We start from the raw sequence: 8,028 nt of genomic DNA on the forward strand, positions 1-8,028 counted from the left end.
GTAGTGGAGCTCTATATAAGCAGGTTGGCTGAACCCTTCAGTTCAGTTCTGTTCTGGCCTGTGAATAAACAAGAGCTGTTTGAAGAATCGCTGTGTCGTCTGATATGTTCACCCACAACTTAACACTACTTGCTTGTAACTTGAAGCCATTGGTTCAGGTCCTACTGTCCTCAGCAGGAGAAAACAAGCTTGCTCCACCTTCCAAGGGACAGCCCTATGAAGAAGGCTTGGCTTCCAGACCCTTGATCATCTTGGCCGCCCTCCTCTGCACACGTTCTAGCTTGTCTACATCCTTCTTAAATTGTGGTAGAGCGGTCCTATGACTTCCCTTGATCTGGACACTAGATTTCCGTTGATGCAGCCTAGAATTGCATTAGCCTTTTTTGTTTTGCTGCAGCACCACACGGTTGACTTATGTAAACCACTTTGAGTGTTTTTACAGTCAAGCCGTGTATACATTTTTGCGAGATAAAATCAATCTAAAATCTAAAAGTTCAATCCATATGTGTGTAAGAATGGGTACTTTAAAAAAAATCACTTCAAATGTAACAGGAAAACAGAAAGAAATCTTGACACTGGACAGTAACAATTAAAGTATAGTCGTACCTTGGAAGTCGAATGGAATCTGTTCCAGAAGTCCATTCGACTTTCTAAATGTTTGAAAACCAAGCACGGCTTCCGATTGGCTGCAGAAAGCTCCTGCAGCCAATCGGAAGCTGTAGAAGCCCCGTCGGACATTCGGCTTCCAAAAATTGTTCGAAAACTGGAACAGTCACTTCCGGGTTTTGGTCATTCGGGAGCAGATTTGTTTGGGAGCCAAGGCGTTCAAGATCCAAGGTATGACTGTATTCCAGTGATCCTGACCTAAATCAATAAATTAATATAGGCAGCCCATATGTCCAAATGCAGAAAGACTGTGAGATCTTCGAACTGCTGAGTAGTTTTCCAGCCTCCCATTCTCTTTGCAACCACAAATCCTTGCTGGGTCCACTTTCGTTGTCCATCTGTTCTTCCCCTCACCACAGGGTTATAATCTAAGACTGCCTGCACATCTGCAGTATTAAGGGCTTTTTCCAAAACAAAGTTAATATGAATAATAATTTCTGACCAGAAAGAGGACATCATTGGACACGCCCACATCATATGTCTCAAAGAAGCACCATAATGGGATTTGTGGAAGAGCCCGGGCATCCCATTCTTTGAAAACAGGACTTTTGCAAAAGAACTTAACCCATGGATTGGGCTCTGATGCACTGCCCTTGGGATAAGTCAACCGGGATCTGCACCAAGTTACCTTCTGAAGGAAGCAAAGCTAAACAAGGTGGCCCTTGTAAGTTTGCATACATTATATACAGACTAAGCACACATCTGTTATATTTTTCATAGTTCATTCTGCTTTTTCGTATGCAGGCAGTGAATGATGCCCACCAGAGCTAGTAGAACAGGTTGCTGTTACCTGAAGAAGAGAGGAGAAGGAAGCTCAAGCTTTTGCCAGATGGGTGGGCTATTATTATTATTATTATTATTATTATTATTATTATTATTATTAGATTTCTGGATAGGGTTGCCAGCTCAGGAGCATCCAAAAAGCTTTAATTTCAGGGTCCAAACCTGAGACCTAGGGCTGGCCCTGGGTGATGTCACAAGAGGAGGTCCCTGGTGAGTCTTCCTCTGCCCTCCCTGCCACTATTGAGCCCTGGAGATGGAAGTTAATTGGGAGAAGGGAGGAGGGAGCAGAGGAGGGAAGACTCCCACACCGGTAGCCTATTCAAGAATTTGCAGCTGGCTGCATGCATGGTTGTATGCATAGCCATAATAAGTCAAGTCCTCCCCCTGTCACCTGGAAGGGGCCAGGCAAACCTGGATTCAGGTCAGCGCTGGAAGTATGGCAGCCCTGTTGCTGGAGGGTTGGAATCCCCTCTCCCTCTTAGCAAAGGGAAGACCAGGCTGGCTCCCTCCTGGGAGCAGCTGCAGGGAGCTTGCGTCCCTCTTTCCTGCCAACAAAAGAAGAAGAAGTCTTGGCTCTGGATGCCAGGGGAGCACACTTTGGACCCTCCATTAGCCAGCTCAGGAGCATCCAAAAAACTTTGATTTCAGGGTCCAAACCTGAGACCTAGGGCCGGCCCTGGGTGATGTCACAAGAGGAGGTCCCTGGTGAGTCTTCTTCTGCCCTCCCTGCCACTATTGAGCCCTGGAGATGGAAGTTAATTGGGAGAAGGGAGGAGGGAAGACTCCCCCACTGGTAGCCTGCATCCTCTGCTTCCTAGGAAGAACATCATGAGATGGGGAAGAGCAGCCTGGACCCTTCCATTGTTTGATTGTAATTTAGTGGCTGATTTGTGATTGTAACAATTCAGGTTGATTGATTGATTGATTCAATTACATAAAAAGTTGTCCATTTTTTCTTTTCCTTTCATCACTTTTAAGTTATGGGTTATTTTCTCAGGGATAGCAAATTGCCAGACGTTTGACTGAAAGCTTTTCATTTCGCCTTCCTAAATTTTATTTCTGTTTTATTTCCGCGGTTTTTAATTCTTGTTTTTTCAAATGTTTTATTTATTGTCTGCACGACGTTTTATATTCTGTTTCCACGCACCGCTAGCCCGTCCTCTCGTACAGCTATTTGTAAATTCTGAAATACATACAATAAAATAAATAAACAAATAAATAAATAAATAAATAAATAAATTTGCAATGCACGGGTTTGATGGCTTTTATCAAGCGATGCTGCTGCTTTAAGCTTCCTTCAGTGGCTGATTGATCTTTCGTCTTAAAAAACAGAGGCATCTGAGATTGTTATCCCACTGGGTGAAACCAATTAGCACTCAATGTGTGTGTGCAGTGAGCTGCTAATTTGGACTCTGCCATTGCCACTGGACAATCAATACGGAGCGATCAATATGGAGACCTGAGCAATCCTTACCTCCCTTGGAGGTGTCTTGCAAAGGGATGGAAAGATCAGCTTCTCTTCCGTGCCACATCAGTCTCACATGTGTTTAGTCATGCTGAATCGTAGAACTCTAGGATTCTATGTTTCTAGAAGCTAGAGCAGGGGTCAGCAACCTTTTTCAGGCGTGGGCCAGTCCACCGTCCCTCAAACCATGTGGTGGGCCGGACTATACAGTGGTACCTCGTGTTAAGTACTTAATTCGTTCTGGAGGTCCATTCTTAACCTGAAACTGTTCTTAACCTGAAGCACCACTTTAGCTCATGGGGCCTCCTGCTGCTGCCGCACGATTTCTGTTCTCATCCTGAAGCAAGGTTCTTAACCTGAAGCACTATTTCTGGGTTAGCGGAGTCTGTAACCTGAAGCATATGTAACCTGAAGCGTATGTAACCTGAGGTACCACTGTATTTTGAAAAAAAATATGAACGATGCCCCACAAATAACCCAGAGATGCATTTTAAATAAAAGGACACATTCTACTCATGTAAAAACATGCTGATTCCTGGACCATCCATGGGCCAAATTGAGAAGGCGATTGGGCTGCATCCGGCCCACGGGCCTTAGGTTGCCTACCCCTGAGCTAGAGCTACCTTCCTCTCATTGTGGAGAGCATTGTTCCCGACTCTTCTGTCCTTTTGACTAGACCATAATTGTTCAGTTCAGGCATCCTTGAGGACACTTTCCCTCCATCTCATCTGTCACCAACTGATGTGCAGCAATGTGTATGTGTGTGTGTGTGTGTGTGTGTGTGTGTGTGTATCCCATCTTAGAAAGAAAAGATTTATGGCCCTCCTAATGCTCCTTGACTTTAATTAGCATGGCAGACATGAATCCTATCCAGAACAAGATTATGGCAAAGACATAGAGTGAGCATCAAGTCCTCCACGAGACATTCCTAAAGGAAGGAGATACTTGTGCCTTTACTTCTGCAGACAGATATGGTGTTCCTACCTCCACCTCCATCTATCCATATGTAGCTGGAGCACCAGCCTAAAATGGGCACAAACTATTGTTACACCCCAATTCTGAGCGGTGAGATACACCAGGCGCTTACCCAGGGTTCAATTTCCTTTGAATGGAGGCCAGCAGAGATTGTGGGGTCTTTGGGATACAAGGCTTTATTTACACATATACACAACCTGGACATAAAATGGAAGGTCTCACAGCATCAACACCCAGGCCCAGGCAGAGAGGGGCGTGCGCCAGGTACGCTTGCCCCAGGCCTCAGGCGATTAAGCATCCCTGCCAGGAACTGGCTGATTCTTTTGTTTGCGTTTATAACATTATTCTAACAAGGCTCCTGCCCCGGGCGTCAGACAAGCTCTGCATGGGTCTGCTAAGAACCCAACAGATTCTGCTTCTCGATTGGTTGCAGCTTTCAGTCCAGCACAGAGCAAGCAGGTCTCTGTCTCTCCAGCTTCCAGCCTGCTCTTCCAACCCATCTCTCTCTCTCTCTCTCTCTCTCATTCTCCTAGCTAGCAGCAAGGTTTGCAGGGCGGGAGGTGGCCCACCAATTTGTTCTATGGCACAGAGCAACTCCTTTGGTTATGGTAACTGTGTTACTGAAATAAACTCAGAGTCGAGAGTGGATTTCATGCTCTTTATTCAGCTCATAGTGGTGAGGAGGAATGTCTGCTTTATAGACATTATTTACACAATGGGCCCCACATGATTGGCTAATTCTCCTGTAGGCCAATCAGGTTGCGGATTCCCCTCCACCTGGAGCTGGATTGGGTGGCTCCTGTGGACAAATCAGACTGCTGCATTCTGAATCTTATTGTTCTAGGACCAATCAGACTGCTGCATTTTGTATCCTATTCAGCTTAGTACATAACATTACTTAACTAGTCTCCCCAAAACCATTATCTAGACAAAGGGGCTGGGTTTGGCAAGCTTGCAGTTATACAGTGGTACCTCGGGTTACAGATGCTTCAGGTTACAGACGCTTCAGGTTACAGACTCCGCTAACCCAGAAATAGTACCTCGGGTTAAGAACTTTGCTTCAGGATGAGAACAGAAATTGCGTGGCGGCGGCAGCGGGAGGCCCCATTAGCTAAAGTGGTACCTCAGGTTAAGAACAGTTTCAGGTTAAGAATGGATCTCCGGAGCGAATTAAGTTCTTAACCCGAGGTACCACTGTACATTTTACCTTCACAGAGACAAGATCTCAAGAACTGGTGGGGACTCAGGGCATCATCTAGACTGACCCACCAAACGCCCGACAATAGGTAAGTGAGGAGCAAACCAGGAGCACTTTGATACATGGAGGATATTTTTGAAAGGTAGCTCTGCAGCAGCCATTGTGTCCATGAATGGACACAAAAAGAGGAAGGTAGGCGGGGGAACAAACTGTAACCCAACGGCAGAGTAACTGCTTTGCACTCAGGAGGTCATGAGTTCAATTCCCGGCATCTCCAGGTTGGGCTGGGGGCGTGTCCCCTGCCTGAAACCATAGAGAGCTGCTGCCAGTCCGTGTAGACGATACTGAAATAGATGGACCACCGGTCTGAGTCGGCACGAGGACAGCTTCTCATTTCACTCAGCACTGAATGGTCTTGCTTCCTACGTTTATAACCTACATACCCCGTAGCCAGCGCTCTGTGCTTATTGTAGAAAAATAGATACCAAATGGAAATGCACATTGTGGACATAACAAGGCATTCCTCCACAGCCACATCAGATTATGTCACCTGCCCCCCACGCTTGTTTGGATTAGTCTGCTTCTCATTCATGACAGATTATCCCTCTTGACGCAGTGCGACAAGCTGTAAGTAACAGAAAGTGACCTTGGAGGATGAAAGGGAGCACCATATTTGTCAGATTAGATACTGGCTCTACGGGCTCAGCGGAAGAGACAGCCACAAGGCTGCGCTTGGCTGTTGCACCATTGTAAGTCACGACCCAAAAGTCACGACGGCAGTTATGGGGGGGAGAAGCATCCGGGATTTGCCACAAACAGATATAAGCACTCAAAGCCACACTTTTATAAGTGGACCTCTGGCCAGTGGGCCACCTGGTCCAGCAACCCGGTCCCACAACAGCCAACCAAATGTCTACAGGAAACCCCCAAGCAGGATGTGAGCCCAAGACCCCTCTCCCCTCCTGCTGTCTCTACCAGCTGGTATTCAGAGGCAGAGCATAACCATTGGGGTTGGAAGCCATCGATATCCCCATCCCCATAACCTCTGCTGTGCTCTCTTCATCAGGTCTTTACTGTTTGATGAAGAGAGCACAGCAGAGGTTATATTTTCTGAGAATCCTCCGGAAAAATAATCTCTCAAAGGACCTGTTGATGGCATTTTACCATTATACTGTTGAGAGTGTATTAACTTACAGTCTCTGTGTGTGGTTTGGGAGCTGCACGGTCAGGGGAAAAACAATGCTGTCCAGGGTTGTAAAGACTGCGGAGAGAATAATTGGGTGCACTCTTCCCACCTTGGATCAAATCTACACTTCCAGGTGCCATAAGAAAGCTGCAGAGATAGTGCAGGATAGTGTGCACCCCGGAAATGATCTCTTTCAGCTTCTGCCTTCTGGAAGAAGGTACAGGGTTAGAAAGACTAGGACTAGCCGCCTGAGAAACAGTTTCTATCCAAATGTGATTTTGGTTTTAAACGCAGTGTAAGGTAGTCTCTGTGGGAGTATATTGTATTTAATTATGGGGTATCAGAGTTTTTAGGGGGTTAACCAGGCTGGGATAGCTGGGATAGTTGGTTTTTGAATGTCTGGTGTAGATTTTTTCAATTTCGTTGTTCTGTATGGGACAATGACAATAAAGATTATTGTATTGTATTGTATTGTATTGTATTGTATTGTATTGTATTGTATCCTTCATGAATTTGACTTGTCTACTTTTTTTTTTACTAACATGAGTTTGACCAAACTGCGGGAGGCAGTGGAAGACAGGAGTGCCTGGCGTGCTCTGGACCATGGGGTCACGAAGAATCGGACACGACTAAACGACTAAACAACAACAACAACTTTTTTTAAATGTATTTTTATTAAATCTTACCCATATAACCCAAATAACTTCATTTGTCTTATCCATTTAGAAAGTCATTCCTGCTGGTGACCATCCATCACTGCTTCCTGCAGGAGCCTGTTCCATAGAGTATCCATGCGCCGCATTAAGAATTTCCTTCTGTTCTCTGCCCTGACTCTTCAGACGTTCAGCTCCGTGGGATGTTCACAACTTCTAGTGTCATGAGAGGGGTGTGTGTGTGTGTGTGTGTGTGTGAGAGAGAGAGAGAGAGAGAGAGAGAGAGAGAGAGAGAGTTTTACAGATGGTATATTACTCCGGTAAAATTGGCAAAAATGTATAAAACATGTAACAAGTGTTGGAAATGTAAAGAAAAAGAGGGAACATTCTACCATATGTGGTGGGAATGTAAGAAAGTAAAGAGTTTCTGGGAAGCAATATATAATGAATTGAAAAAGATGTTAAAATATACTTTTGTTAAGAAACCAGAAGCCTTTCTTTTAGGGATTACAGGAAAAGACATAAGAAGAAAAGACTGTAAACTTTTCCAGTATGCAGTTACGGCAGCAAGAACTCTATTGGCTCAGAAATGGAAACAAGAGGAAATAACAACGATTCAAGAATGGAGAATGAAATTGACTGACTATGCGGAACTGGACAAACTGACTGGGAAAATAAGATATGCCCGAAACCAAAAGTTCATCGAGGATTGGGGAAAAATTGTAGATTATCTGAAAAAGATACATGAGGTGCAAACAACGCTAGTGGGGTTTCAAGAAGCACTGTAAAATTTTAAGAGGTATTGCTGAAAGAAAATAGAAAAGGGAGGGAAGACAAATGACAATGCAATTAAAGGAATGCGTACTGAAGGGTAAAAATGGATGATTACCAGAGAAGTTGAAGGGAGTCCAAAATTTGTATTTTGTTAAAATCAGGTAAAATTTGGATAAAATTGTATGATTGTATCAAAAACTAATAAAAAATTATTATAAAGAGAGAGAGAGAGAGAGAGCTTTCCTCTACCCACTTCTTCCACGACATGCATATTTTTATGAACTTCTTAGTCGCCTTTTTCTCTAAGCTAAAAAGTCCCAAATGCCCC

Source organism: Podarcis filfolensis (genome assembly GCF_964270895.1).
Source record: "Podarcis filfolensis genome assembly, chromosome: 15".
NCBI classification, from domain to species: Eukaryota; Metazoa; Chordata; class Lepidosauria; order Squamata; family Lacertidae; genus Podarcis; species Podarcis filfolensis.